The sequence below is a fragment of the Pelodiscus sinensis genome, chromosome 19, assembly GCF_052426305.1.
Source record: "Pelodiscus sinensis isolate ZL-2025 chromosome 19, ASM5242630v1, whole genome shotgun sequence".
NCBI lineage: Eukaryota > Metazoa > Chordata > Testudines > Trionychidae > Pelodiscus > Pelodiscus sinensis.
This window is the reverse complement of record NC_143070.1, coordinates 26,990,406-27,005,178: the sequence shown is the minus strand read 5'-3', so window position 1 is coordinate 27,005,178 and position 14,773 is coordinate 26,990,406. Positions and strand designations below refer to the sequence as shown.

The window sequence follows — 14,773 nt, the reverse complement described above, 5'->3', positions numbered from 1 at the left end:
CCTGGTGGAGTGTGTTTGAATGGGACAAGCACTTTGCTGAGATTATTTCTGTTTTTTAGTTTTCTAAGTGTTGTTTGAAAACATTCCTCATGAGGAGAAAGTGAATGCACATGAGTGTGGGTGTGTAAGGAAGCGGGTGCTAATAAAACTGTACTTTCAGGGATCATTTCTATAGTTGATAACTAGAGAAATGCAGTTGAAAGTGGTTGGTCTTGCTATCCATGAGAATGAGTGACAGTGTTTTTTTCTGAGCATGAAGCAAGCAAGCAAGCAGGCAGGCAGGCAGGCAGGCAGGCAGGCAGTGTTGCTTTAATGTAATTGCTGTCTGCTGTTGATGATTGTTCTTTCTTTCCTGTTGGGAAGTAGGAGGAAGAGAGCACAGGCTGAGTGGTTGGCTATTGTCAAAAAGGTCAAAATTAGTTTTGCAGTAGAGAGGAATGGGGATTTCATTTTATTGTTTTGTTTTGGTTTTTGTTTAATTCCTGGATTTACTTGTAGGCTATATCTATACTGGTATGACATTGTGCAGATACTTTTAATGCAAGAATTTTTACATTAAAGCATTTGTACAGGAGAGCACCTACACTAGCATGTGCTTTTGTGCAAAAGCATTCGTGCCAGTGTAGATGCTCTCTTGTTTAAGAAAGGTTCGATGGCCATTTTAGCCATTGGGCTTTGTTGCACAAGAAATTAACGTTGCTGTCTACACTGGCCCTCTTGCACAAGAATACTTGACAAGAGGGCTTATCCGTGAGTGGGCGCGTCAGAGTATTTGCACAAGAACCACTGATTTTGTATGTTACAAACTCAGTGTTCTTGCGCAAATACTCGTGGCCAGTGTAGAGAGGCGGCAAGATTTTGCATAAAATCTTGCCAATGTAGACATAGCCGAACTGCTCTGGTCCTGATCCTGATGTTTTCATGCTTTTATCTCACCTGCTGCTGGGTCTTTTTCCATTTGCTTCTCACACTGGATTTAGCCAGCCCCTTGGATCTGCCTTATGCCTTGTCTCCCATCTGTTCCCTAGTGACCCTGTGGGAGGCAGAGCCTAGCCGCAGCCCAGTGTTAATTATCCCTTGGGTTAGTGTCTTTCTCCCATAACGTGTAGCTAAGATATTTGTTAGTAACTGGCAGGCGCCGCTGGGGGCTCACACCTGAACAGAGACACAAGACCTCAATATTGGTGCACAAGACAAAACTCACCTGCTCCTGGAACAGGAACACTGAGTAGCGGTGAGGCCCCTCCCTGGCAGCACCGAGCAGTGAGAGCTGAGTGAAGGGGGAGGCAGGCCCAGGGGGAGAAGGCTCCATGACTGTGTCAAAGGGAGGCTCTGCCCTGGCCAGTGGGGAATCGTTGCCTCTCCGAGGGGCCCAGGCCTGGTGGGTCATTTCCCCAGGTTACTGAGTGGGGGCTGGAGCCAGTTCTGTGTTGTCTTCTCCAACAACCAAACTGAACCAATGGATCTTGTGCCGAGCTGACACTGCGCTGGGCTAGTGCTGTGTGTGCCACAGAGCTTCCTGCAGGGGAGAGACATGGGAGAGGAAAGGGGCAGTTTGAGTGACCCAGTTCTGCCCCTTCTGAAAATGGCAAGTGCTGTCTTAGCAGTACCAGGGAGGTGGGAAGGAACCTGAAGTAACCTCTTGGGTCACAGCTGCTGTCAGATAGGTGAGAAAAGAGACTAGGCAGGTGTCACATGAAACTGCAGGCTGGTTTCCCTGACTGGGAATTGAACCCAGGCCACAGCAGTGAGAGTGCTGGATCCTAACCACTAGACCACCAGGGACACGTAAAGCATGCCTTTTTGCTCACCTACACTAGCCTTTCGCAGGCCATTTTCTGTCCACTTCAGGATTGGGGGGAGGGGGTCCATTCTCCCTTGCCCAGAGGCGACAAGAACAGAAACCAAACAGAACATCAAAGCAGCCAGACTGAGTCATGTGAGTTGTCCAACTAGCCCAGGATCCTGTCTCATGACAGCAGCCAATTTCATTGTCCCGAGGGAATCCTCAGGACGGACAGTTATTAAGTGACCCCTCCTGTTGCCCATTTCCAGCTTCTAGAATACACCAGCTAGGGACACCTGTCCTGTCCATCCTGGTTCAATGCCATTGATTGACCTTTCCTGCATTATATAATCCAGTTCTGTTTTGGACCTCCTTGTAGATTTCACCTTCACAACATCCTCTGGCAAGGAGTTCCACTGGGCGCAAAAATGTTTCCTTTTGGTTTATTTTTAACTTGGTTTCTGGGCTCCCTGAGGCCCTTTCACACACAAGGGCTTTCTCTGCAGCGTGCTGGGGGGAGAAACCGCTGAGCCAGTGACACGGACTGACCTGGCGCAGGCCAACAAGGGGGGTCTCAGTGAAGCTACATGTAAATGGATCCATCTAGTAACCACTGCCAGCCACACACACAAGGGAGGGGACTTTAGCCAAGGAAGCAAGGACTCTGAGGAGGGGTTGGAAGTGAAGGGGGTTAATCAGATGGATGGGAGTTTCCAGTGCTGGGCTGTGGCTAAGATAGATGAGGGGATGTCACAGGGCACTAGCACAGCAAGGGGACCAGAGAGGGCCCTGCTGCACCGAGAGACATGGCAAAGCCTGGGATTGAACCAGGGACCTTTAAATATTTCATCTTAGGCTCCCCACACTGAGCTACCCATAAACCCCTCTAGCTGGTTATTAACTGTCCGGGATGTCTGGCAGCCGTGTCACAAACATGATGCCGTCGTGCCCGGCCCAGGAAGGCGAGACTGGTGTTTCCTGCCACCTGCAGTTTGACTGGCTCCTTCCCCCCATTCCTGCCTTAGCTCCCGGGCTGACCTGGCAGCTGAAGTGGTCGGGGGCCCAGCAGCCTGGGCAGGGAGTCGGGTGGCCAGACCCTGGTGGCAAGAGTCTTGGTGCTACTTGTTTCCCTGCCCCCTCTGGTGCCCTCACTCCCCACCCGCAGCCCCTGCTGCCTGCCTGGGTCCCTGTGCTGTGTCAGATGCTCAATGAACCCTCCTGTTTCACACGGGCTGGGAGTGGCTCTGGGCTAGGGCACAGGGCTGTGTCATTCCCTGTGGGAGCGGGAGGCCCCCGGAGCCCAGAGCGAGTGGACTCCCCACGGGGCGCACGGTGAGAGACAGGGGGCTGGCGGCTCAGGGAGGGGCGGTCCCAGGAGGCAGAGGGCACCTGTGACTCTGGGCTGGCAGCTGACACTCTGCTCCTTGCTTCCTTCCCGCTGCTTCACCTCCCAGGGCTTCTTTCTCCTTCCCTGTCCATAGCAGGCAGCTACACAAAGGCAAGTCACCAAACCAGACACCCCTGTGGCCTGCATGGGGCTTGCACCCACGACCTGGGCGTTATCAGCATCAAGCTCTAAACAGCTGAGCCAGCAGCCCACGAGGGGCCCTTTGGGAAAGACCCCACAGGCAGCTGCAGGGACGTCTCTGCCGCTGCCCAGAGCTCGTCTCTGATGGGGCCACGGGCGACTCACTGAGATGTGGGCTGGCTAGTGCAGAAGTCAGAGGAGCAGGAGCCTGGGTGGGTTCAGGGGGGCCTTGAGCAGGAGCAGGTTTGGGGGAGGGGCTGCTGGGCCACTGAAGCAGGTGACCAGGTGGTTGGCAGCAGCTCTGTGGGCTGTACACATGGTCCCATCACCTGGACATATGGAGCCTCCCTCTGTGGCTTGGGCTGGAGGAACCATGGGCCAGCCACTGCAGCAGCAGGAATTTGGGATCAGGTCACCCCACTGGGGACAATGGAGGGAAGAGAAGAGTTTTCCCTGCCATTAGGGGAAAGCTGGCCAGACCCTTTTAGCCACTGGGTCTGTGCAGGCTGGATCCTCCTCCTACCAGTTCTCTGGCCTCAGTCCTGCAAAGCTCTCAGCCTTTTGTCTGTTTCTGCTTCCCTGTCCATAGCAGGCAGCTAAAGAGTGTGTCTGGTGGGGAGGGAGAGTAGTCACTGCAGTGAACAACCTTGTGGCCAACATGGGGCTTGAACCCATGACCTTGGCGTTATTAGCACCACGCTTTAACCAACTGAGCTAGTTGGCCTTCAGAAGCCAAGCTCACAAATGGCCCTTTCAGAAAGGCGTCTCTTCTCTGACAGGGCCACTAGCAACTCACTGTGATGTGGGCTCACTAGTCCAGATGCTTTGAGGTTTGGTCAAGGTGGCTGGTGGCCGGCATGGCGCACTGAGACCCAGGGCAAAGAACCAGCCGGAATCTCTTGCTGCCAGCACCTTGCCTCCCAGCTTCTTCCCTGTCGGCAGCAGCCGCAGCCCCTTTCAGCCACTGGGAAGAGAGGCAGGAATGGGGCCAAGTAACGAGTCAGGCTGAGGGGGGCAGGCAAAGCTCATCTTGTCTTGCAGGGCCACTGGCAACAGCTTCTCTCTTGTGCGCTGCTGCTGAGGAGAAAAACACCCTGAGAGGGACCAGAAAGAACAATTTAAAAGATTGTTTGGGGGGGGCACCTGCTAGTGCCAGGGGGGCAAGAGTCAGAGCCTGGCAGCTCCTGGGGACCACACAAGAGACCACAAGGGTAAGCAGCAAGCTCCAGGCAGGTTAAGTTTTAGGGCCCAGCCCATCTCAGCCAGGCAGATCATAGCATCAGACTGAGCTCCAGGGGGCATCAGACACCCAGCAGGAGGCACAGAACTCTTTCTCTGGGGAGCCTGCAGATAGGGAGCCCAAAGCTCATAAAGTTGGAGGGATTTTTTGCAAAAAAGAAATCTCAGCTGTCTACACTGGCCCTTTTGCACAAAAGTCTTTTGGAAAAAGACCTTTCCCCGAATGGGAGCAGCACAGTATTTCCGCAAAAAGCACTGATTTCTTACAGTAGGGAGTCAGCGCTTTTGCAGAAATTCAAGTGGCCAGTGTAGACAGCTGGCAAGTTTTTCCGGAAAAGCAGCTGATTTTCCGGAAAAACTGGCCCGTCGAGACACAGCCCAAGGGACCTACATGAGCCAGTAGTGATTCAATTAGGCTGAACTGGAGTTCTGGCTTATGGCCACTCGGACCAGCTTTGCTTGTTTCCTTCCACCCAGAGCCCCCTTCTTCTCCTGGGCTGCAAGGAGCCTCCCTGGGATGCCCTGAGACAGGCACAGGACTCTGCCTCCCCATAACCAGCCCCTCCCCACCCAACCGGCTTTGGCAGAACAACCGGCTTTGGCTAGCTAGACTGCTCCCTTCTTACACACTTTGAAATGTCCATTCCTAAACAGGACTGTGTGGCCTAAAAGAAAAGGCATCAGACTTTGGGTCAGAAGACTGAAGGGTTGAATCCCTTTGCAGTTGTGTTGACTGTGCTTGTGGGTTCTGGTGTCTTATGCTTGGAATGGTTCTCTGTAACAACGTGTGTCCATTGGAAGGCCTCTAGCTATTTGGCAGATCTAAACTAAAACCTTCTGCAGGCAAAGTGGCAGCAATTAATTATAAAGCCTGAGCTCATGTTCCACCTAAATGGCATTTCAATAGGGTCACACTAGACTGTGACCAGGGGGTCTGATCCTATTGACCCCCACCGTCACCAAGTAAGAAACAGGTCTAAGGGTGGATAGAGAGAACTTAGTTAACAGCATTTGTTCAGAAAAAAAACTGCTTAGCAATAGTTGAGTTTGTGCAATTGGCATTCTATGATTATCATCCTCACTTTCCTAGGGTGTGTCTAGACTACAGAGTTTTGTCGACAAAAGTGGACTTTTGTCGACAAAACTATACCTGCGTCTACACTACCACTGAGTTCTGTCGACATAACGTCGACAGAACTCAGCAGTTTTGTCGACGCTGGTAAACCGCATTTTACGAGGCATAACGCCTTCTGTCGACAGAAGGTGTTATTGCCTGTAGGGTTGTGTCTAGACTACAGGGTTTTGTCGACAAAGCAGCTTGCTTTGTCGACAGAACTGAATGTAGTCTAGATGCTCTTTGTCAACAGAAGCTTTGTCGACAGTAACTGTCGATAAAACTTCTGTCGACAAAAACCTGTAGTCTAGACGTACCCTTAGTGTTTGTCTGAGTGATCGCTGTCTGGTTTGTAGCTGTTTCTGTCGGCTGTATCATTAATGTTGCTGGGGGAAAATCAACAAAGGCGGTGCAGTATGATTGGTTAGGTAAATCATAATAGTATGTTAGCTTTGGTTAGTAACATTAAACTAAAATAATTGGTTAAGCAGGACTAAATTATCACTATATAGATAAGAAGAAGGAAAAGGGGAAACGAGAAGAGGAAGAAGGAGGGAAAGGGAAAGGAAGGGAGAAGACCAAGGAGGAGGAGGGAGACCTGGAAGCAGAACTCACCTCCAAGGCAGCCTCAGACCAGAGCAGCCAGGACCCCTCTGCATGACTGTTGAAATGGTTTGCTGTGTGAATTCTGACAGGTGACGTCAGGCCTGGGCACTGGGATTATTTACCAGTTTCCCTGAGCTACTAAGATTCAGAGCTGTGATGGCTGAGTGGTTAAAATGTTGGACTAGAAATCCGCTAGGGTTTCCCTGCACAGGTTCAAATCTTGCTCACAGGGAGGCCTGTGTTTTGGTCACACCCCTTCCTAGGGCAACAAGGTACCCAAACTCTGAGACTCCTGAGAAGAACATGCCTGTCCCAGCAGAAGGGACACATGGGCTATGTCTACACTTGTAGCTTCTTGCATGAGTAATATGCAAATGAGGCTAAATGTAGAATATTGCTGAGCCTCATTTGCATAGCTAATGAGCCACCACTTTTTTCAGAAGAGACTCTTGCACCAGAAGGAGCATCTACACTGCCCCTTCTTGTGCAAGAAAAACCCTCCTGCGCAACGCCGTTACACCTATAACTTTTCACTAAACACCATTATCAGACTACCCAGTGCACATTCCGACCTTCCTTTGTGCACACAACATACATGGGGCTCTAATTACTGGCCACCTGCCTTTCACACAGATCATTGATCCTTGTGACTTTCAGGTACATTCACAAGGCAGCTGTTTGAACATAATGTGCTTCTATTGCATGATCAGCACCAGAGTCTGGGAGTTAAGGAAGGGCACCACCCAGCATGGGGCTTGAACCCAAAAGTAGCTCAACCTACACACAAAAGTAGCTCAAAGCTGGAGCTGCTGTGGAAGGAGGTGAAGCTACAGAAGCTGACAGGGGACAATCAGCGGGCAGAGGGTTATTTTTTCTGCCCCCTGGGCTGATGTGGCTAGAACTGAGGAGAAGAAAATCCTCTTCCCTTCTCCCCTTCTCCTCAGAAGATGGAAATTGCAGTTGGTTCTCCTAAAGCTGGACCCCAGGACTAGACTTTTTCTTTCTAAAACCCTGGTGAGAGCCAATTGCTCACAGGCTGAGACTGTGAGTTAAGGAAGGGCACCGCTCAGCATGGGGCTTGAACCCATGACCCTGAGATTAAGAGTCTCATGCTCTACCAACTGAGCTAGCCAGGCTGCATGTGAAAAATTTCCTAATATCCCATCTCAGGGTAATAGGAGCCAAGTGTTCTCCACTGCCTGACTCAAGGCTCTTTCTTGCCCCTAATGTGGGGTTCTGGTCTGTGGAGAGGTTTGAACTCGAACCCCACTCCCGACACACCCACTTCTTTCCCCACAAGGAACGGCCCCATTTCCATCTCTCCAGGGACAGGAGAAGGGCTCTGGCCTGTTCTCTGCAAAATGCTCAGCCTGTTTCATTTTCTGCAGGAACGAGTGGGATCCATGCGCCCTGTTCCCCAGTGAGAGGTATGTGTCCTCTTCCCCCCTTTCCACAGACACAGCAGGCCAGGGGGCTATGAGCCTCCAGAGGCCCCTTCCTACTTGGCCTCCCACAAAGCTGGGGTGAAAAGCTGCTAGACCCCAGCTCTCCTGGGCCAAGCCATGGCAGAGGTAGCAGGATTCACTCCCGTCATCTCCTGCCTGCGCCCTGGTACTGAGGGGCCGGCCCCTTTCCTGCTGCCCCAACTCTTATTCCCACAATGCACTTTGTGCAGGGGCCATTGGTCTTTCTGCCAAGGTGCGTGGCTGGGAGCCAGGACTCAGGACCCTTCCTAAAATATAGAAATCCCCCGCCTCCCCTGGGGGCCAGGTGAGTGACTTGCCCTGCATATGTGACAGCATCAGACCCCTCCCACCCGTCTGCTCAGTGTGCGGACCAAGCCCAAGGGTAGCACCTGGGTTGGGTGTTACACAAAAGCCTCTTGTTCCCTGCTCAGTTCCCAACATTGGCTGCTGATTCTAACTTCCATGGGGGTGTAGCTCAGTGATAGAGTCTTTGACTGCAGATCAACTGGTCCTTGTCTCAACTCCAAGTGCCCCCTTGGAAAAAATTCCTTCTAGTGTAAACATTTTCCTTTCCAGTTCCATCACACTCTGGCTTTACATTGCTTGAGGTTCTTGACATTAATAAGAACCCTTAATGCAGAGCTACTCAACATCGGGATCCCTGGCAGCCATAATCAAAGGCATTTAACCAGGATGGACAGGGCAGGTGTCCCTAGCTGGTGTATTCCAGGAGCTGGGAATGGGTGACGGGAGGGATCATTTAATAACTGTCTGTCCTGAGGATTCCCTCGGGACAATGAAATTGGCTGCTGTTGTGAGACAGGATCCTGGGCTAGTTGGACAACTGGCATGGCCCAGTCTGGCTGCTTTGATGTTCTGTTTGGTTTCTGTTCTTGTCCCCTCTGGGCAAGGGAGAAGGGACCCCTCATCCTGGGAAAGGCTAGTGCAGGTGAGCAAAGAAGCATGTGTCCTGTGCCCTATATTGTATTATTGTAGTAATAAACCTTTAGATGGTAGATGCTAAAGGATTGGCTCAGCGTGATTTGTGGGTAAGGTCCAGAGGGTAAATTGACCAGGGATCTGGCTTAAAGGTGAGTTCAAGGGGCAACCTCACAAAGGAGATTCCAGGCAGCCAGGCCATGGGGGTCTCTGAGGTTGCTCTGTGAGGTCACTGCCTCCCAGCCAATGAGCTGAGGTGCTGTAAAAGTTCCTTGTGATGTCACTGCTGCCTTGCAGGCTCATGTCCTGCCCCTGGCCAGCCCCTTGGCATGTGTGAGCTGCTCTCCCTGCCCCCCTCACTCAGGGCTGGTTCTGGGGCTCAAGCAGGGAACATCAGAGGCTGCTCAGGGGGGAACATTGCTAGGCCAGGGACCCTCCTGTGGGGCTGTGTGTGTTGCTGTCCCTGCTGTACAGACACGGACATAGAGTCTCAGGAGGCTGCAGCGGTGGGAGACACTTCCCTGGTTTCGGGAGGGAGACGAGATGTCAGGGCCCATGACTTGGAGCCAGCTACAGATACCCATGGAAAGCTGATTTCAGAGGGGTGTGATCAGCCCTTCCTGTGTATCTGGTTTCTTCAAAGGGGCTTCATTAGGAGCTAAAAGTTGAAGAAGGGACATTTAGAAGGGTGAATTTCTTTCCCTGGCAATTTTTTCTGCCTAATGGACAAGGCACTGGCCTCCTAAGCCAGGGATTGTGGGTTCAAGTCCCACCTGGGGTGACAGTTTCTCTCACTGACAGAGAGTTTACTCTCCTCTGCTCTCTGAAACAGTTAGCAAGGATGCTGCACAGTTTCTGTCTTCCTCACTGTTCCAGGAACAGAGTGAGTTTTTCCTTGGGCACCAATATTGAGGGAGTGTGCCCCTGTTTGTGTGTGAGCCCCCCTGGCACCCATTGGCTCCTGCTGAGTGGTGGAGGGTCCCCTGGCCCCATAGCTCCTCCTGGGGAGGGGTGGAGGGACCCCTTGTCTGGTATTTCCTGCTGGGGAGGGTTGGAGGGACCCCAAGCCCTATAGCGGGTCAGAGTCCCGCCTGGCAGGATACAGTTTCAGTTTTTCCCTGGCGGATGCTCCAGACATGAGGGATGCCAGCGCACTGGCCCAGGCCGGGCCGGCAGTGATGGTTTTACACATGAAGGGAAATGCCCCGGCTTCTCCCCCTCACAGAGCTGCTGCCTCTCCGGGAGGCGGATGAACTGCAGGTGCGGGACAGCTCCCTGCCAGCAGGGACAGCAGCCAAGTCACCAAATATCGCTGGGTCTGCAGCCAGTGTTGGGAACTGGGCAGGGAACAGGAGGCTTTTGAGTCACACACGTCTCAGGTAGGACTATGCCTGGTCCAAGCAAGGAATGTGTCTTGGGGCTAGTTTAGTGACACCCCAAGGCCGTGTCTACACAATGCCTGTGTCTAGATTGCATCCCTTTTCCATAAAAGGTGGGGAATTAGCTCAAGTGGTAGAGTGCTTGCTTTGCATGTGAAAGGCAGTGGGATTGACACCCACATTTTCCAGTGATAGATATTTGCTTTTTCCTTGTTTTACAGGCAGAGACAACAAGGGGGCTAAGTGCTTCTAGGGGCCTCTTTGCAAAAGGCAGGGGGCTGGTTTCTGCAGTGCAGTGGGTGTCACGTTTGCTGGGCATAGAAAAGTTCCCTGGCTAAAAGCCAGACAGGCAAAGTCCTGCCTGTAACACCCAGAGGAGGGGATTCACTTGCCTGGGGAGGGCAGGAACAAACTAGCACTTGGCTGCCAGCTGTTTGCACATCTGGACACAGAAGTATCCTGAGCCTTGGTTCTACCAGCCAGTTTCTTTTCAATTCACTGCAAACTGCGTCCCAGCTGTAGGTGACGCTGAATTCACCTGCCTGGGGAGGGTGGGAACAGACCAGCACTTGGGAGCTTGGCTGCCAGCTGTTTAGCACATCTGGACACAGAAGAATCCCAAGACTTGGTTCTGCCAGGCTCCAGTTTCCCCTCTTCTGTTTCTTTTCAGCTCCCTGCAAACTGCCTCCCAGCTGTGGGTGAGGCTGAGTGTGTGTGAAACCAGCTGCACTTTGGATGATTTTGTTAATTGTTTAAAAAGCCTCAGGCACCTCTTCTGCCTGGGGAGGTGTCTGTAATAGACTTCTAGTGTGACATCACCCTGGGGTTTTACCCCTTTAACCTCACCCAGAGACTCCTGACAAGTCTCCTGTGTCCATCTCCGCCTCAGGCCAAGTGTTCGCATGTTTCATATCGAAGGAAACTCGTCCTCCCTTTTTCCTGCCAGTCCTTCCCGAGCAAGCTGAACCCTTCTGTGCCAATATTCCAATAAAGTGTATTATCCCACCAAGTCCCTGTGATACCAACTTCTTCCTGCTTATTACCCATAGTCCTGTGTGTCTATACCAGCATCTAAGGCCACCCATGGAACTGCTGGTTCAGGAAAAGGCTGATTTGAGAGGGGTATTGGGAAGAAGGAAACAACAAGCCTGGAGCAGGTACAGAGGCTGCTGTGACTGGCACTGGCAAGGCAGGGCTCTGACTGCAATTGCTGGGACAGGAGAGCCAGCACCACATGCCCTTGTGATTCCCTCAGGGGGTCAGGTCAGGGCCTAGAGATCCTGAGGGAGCAACCACTGCTGCTCCTGCAGCCATAGAGAGTCAGGGTCTGTGGGCATCAGGTGCTTCTCACCTGTTGTTTCCTTCTTCCCAACACTCCTCCCCAATCAGCCTTTTCCTGAGCCAGCAGTGGTCAGTGGCCAGGGGAGGCGGCTCCTGTGTCCCAGAAGGGCATAAGTAAACATGAGCAAATGCAACAATATGGCACCACTGGGACTTGAACCCAGGATTTCCTGTTTACAAGGCAGGTGCTTTAGCCAGCTAAGCCATTGGGGCCCTCTTTCAAAATAGCTTTCAAACTGTTCTACTTTATGGTGCCAGACACCCCCTTCCCATTCCAAAGTGCAGCCGTTCCCCATTCCCCTCCAGCTCTTGCCATGACTCAAGGCCTGCGCAGCCCAAGACATTTGATCCAAAACAGAACTGGATAATTTAATGCAGGGAAGGTCAATCAATGGCATTTAACCAGGATGGACAGCGCAGGTGTCCCTAGCTGGTGTATTCTAGAAGCTGGGAATGGGCGACAGGAGGGGTCACTTAACAAGTGTCTGTCCTGAGGATTCCCACTGGGCAATGAAATTGGCTGCTGTTGTGAGACAGGATCCTGGGCTAGTTTGGCAACTGGCATGGCCCCATCTGGCTGTTCTGATGTTCTGTTTGGTTTCTGTTCTTGTCCCCTCTGGGCAATGGAAAATGGACCCGTGTCCTGAAGGGGACAGAAAGTGGCCTGTGAAAGGCTAGTGTAGGTGAGCAAAAAGGCCTCTTCATGTGTCCCTGATGGTCTAGTGGGTAGGGTTCAGCACTTTCACTATGAGACCTGGGTTCAATTCCCAGTCAGGGAAACCAGCCTCATCTGTATTAATGAAATCTGCCAAGTCTTTGCCCTTTTCCATCACAGGGAGGGCCAGTGGGTTGGGGGAAGGGAGGGGCTGGGTTTCCAGAGGCAGGCTCTGACTGGGAGACACTCCCAGCAGCCAAGCACATTTCTCAGGCAGCCCCTTCCCTGCGCAGGGGGTACAGGTCACACGCCTGGGTGAATAAGAGCTTGTGGGGACTGGCCAGGGCTTCAAGCAGGCAGCTCCCATTGGCCACAAACAAGCCTGGATCAGGAACCAGGCCTGAAGCCTTTTCCTCTGCAGCTGAGAGACACAAAGGGCCCAGCAGCCCCTTCTCTCAGCTGTGCGTGGGGGCAGGGCGAGCAGGGAATCTGCCTGAGGCTTCTTGCTGCCATGTTGGGTGGCTTCATGGGCTGGATCCAGCCCGCTGGCCTGTATTGCCCAGGCCTGGCTTAGAGGGAACCTTGGCTCTGGGCTGTGGGGGAGGGGCGCTGTGGAAAAGCCAGTCTCGCCTTCCTGGGCAGGGCGACATGTGGCCCGGCTGCCAAACATCCCGGACAGAGAATTACAGGCCAGAGACATTTTTTGAAACAGCCGAAGTAGCTCAGTTGGGAGAGCATTAGACTGAAGCTCTAAAGGTCCCTGGTTCCATTCCAGGCTTTAGCAGGTGTTAATAACTTGAAGTTGATAGGTTTGCTTAGAGCTGTCGTTCCAAGGTGCCCTGCAGGAGCTGCCCTGGGTCTCTATCTAGCCAGGTACAAGTGCTACAGTTGGGGGCAATCAGGTGATGCCACAAAAAACCTTCCCTGTTGGTGTGGCTGGAACATGGCACCACATGAGCGTGTTGTTAACACCTATGTGCCCCCCCTGGCCTCAGGACCACTAAAAATGTCCAGCAGCTCTGTCCTTGCACCCTGGGGCTGTCTGTCTGGGCCATGCACTCACACACACTGGCCCCTTCCTTTCTAGGTCAGGGCTCCTGCTGTTCCTTGCTTTACTCAACCTGGGAGTTGGGCTTATCCCCAAGCAGCAGGGGCTGTGTTTACCTGGGGAGCCACAAATAGGAGCAGAACCCCCTGTTCCCACTTTTTGTTTGGTTTTGAACCAGGAGCCTTTTGCACATTAAGCAAACACGATACCCACCACCCCACAGAAACATGCTTGTCAGTTTTTTTCTGTACATAAACTTGGACAAATATTCTGTTACTAATTCTTTGCCCAAGGCAGAGCAAGAGCAGGGAACAAGACCCCCCCCCCCCAATACTTCTCTAGACCCTTTGCTCCCAACACGGGGCGGGGTGGGGGGGACTGTGTGCCTCGGGAGGAGTGACCCACATCATATCCCCAACATTTCTGCCCTTCATGGATGGACCTTTGGGGGCAGGCCCAGACGCTCCATCCTCTCACTCAACTCCTATCACACACTGGAGCAGGGCAGCCCCCAAGGGTAGGGCTGAGCCATGGGCAGAGGCTGCAGGAGCTGAGCGTTTCCCTAGAGCCCAGGGACCCATAACGAGGCACCATGGCCCCTGTCTCTCTCGGAAGGCGCAGAAAGGGATTGACTGGGGACAGGGAGAGTGGCGCAGGGGTTGTGCAGCTTGTTGCCTGGTTAGGGGTGTGGCCAAAACACAGGCCTCGCTGTGAGCAGGATTTGAACCTGCGCAGGGAAACGCTATTGGATTTCAAGTCCAACGCCGTAACCACTCGGCCACCACAGCTGTGAAGACAGCAGTGTCCCAGGATCAGGGAATGTGGTAAATAATCCCAGTGCCCAGGCCTGACCTCACCCGCCCCACAGAATTCACACAGCAAACCTGGCTTCCAGCGCACAGGGCAAGCTTGGGGGCTCATTGCTGGGCCCTGGGGTGAAGCATTAAACCAGCCCCCTCCTGTGGGCCTGTGAGTGTTGCTGTCCCTGCTGTACAGACAGGGCCATGGAGACAGGGAGAGGTTCACTGAATGGGCCAAGGTCACCCAGCTAGTTAGAGTCAAAATCTGCCCCCAGCTCCCTGCCCCAGCCACCGACGTGCTGACTCCCTCGCTGCCAGGGGGCTGTTTGCATTGGCCTCTTTTGTTTTCTTTTCAGCTGTGAGACATTGGGACAGTTGGCCAGGGCGTCCCGCAGTTGCCATCTCCTTCTGTGCAGGTGCTGTCCAGAGCCCCGACTACCAAACGCTGACACCGCTGTTAGGTCCAGACCAGAGGGGAGGGTTTAAGGGTTATTTCGGAAGAAGGGTTTTCTCCCCAAATAACTGCATCTAAACAGTGTTTTTTATTTCATAATAAAGTATTTTGAAACAGCACCCGGACACGATTATGCAAATATAGCGCAGGATATTTAAATCCCGGTTTCATTTACAATTTTGAATGTCTCCATTTGCAGCCCTCTCCTGAAGGAGACTGCAAGTGTCGACATGTCCTGGGTGTTGCAACCTCCCAGCACTCACCTGATGTTCCCTCCCTGCTGCCTGAAGACGTTTGGGAGTCCTCCTGCATCCCCTGGAGCTGCAGGTCATCAGCGTTGTCATCCTGAAGCTGCAGCCGCTGCTTCCCAGGTATCTCCATCCCAGACTCCACAACTCTCCCTGGAGACAGGGGCTCC

General features: G+C 52.8%; 4 non-coding genes and 1 pseudogene across 4 annotated transcripts; 1 reads left to right on the top strand and 4 right to left on the bottom strand.

Moving 5' to 3' along the window:
- The first annotated feature begins 144 nt into the window (after positions 1-144).
- LOC149522557 (small nucleolar RNA U3) lies at positions 145-392 on the top strand (annotated as a pseudogene).
- Positions 393-1,713: 1,321 nt separating this feature from the next.
- On the bottom strand, positions 1,714-1,785 carry TRNAE-CUC (transfer RNA glutamic acid (anticodon CUC)). Its single transcript has one exon. It is a non-coding gene; the product is annotated as a tRNA-Glu (tRNA).
- Positions 1,786-3,964: 2,179 nt separating this feature from the next.
- Positions 3,965-4,038, bottom strand: TRNAI-AAU (transfer RNA isoleucine (anticodon AAU)). The gene has a single exon. It is a non-coding gene; the product is annotated as a tRNA-Ile (tRNA).
- A 3,298-nt stretch (positions 4,039-7,336) lies between these two features.
- Positions 7,337-7,409, bottom strand: TRNAK-CUU (transfer RNA lysine (anticodon CUU)). Its single transcript has one exon. It is a non-coding gene; the product is annotated as a tRNA-Lys (tRNA).
- Positions 7,410-13,807: 6,398 nt separating this feature from the next.
- Positions 13,808-13,889, bottom strand: TRNAS-AGA (transfer RNA serine (anticodon AGA)). Its single transcript has one exon. It is a non-coding gene; the product is annotated as a tRNA-Ser (tRNA).
- Positions 13,890-14,773: the final 884 nt, after the last annotated feature.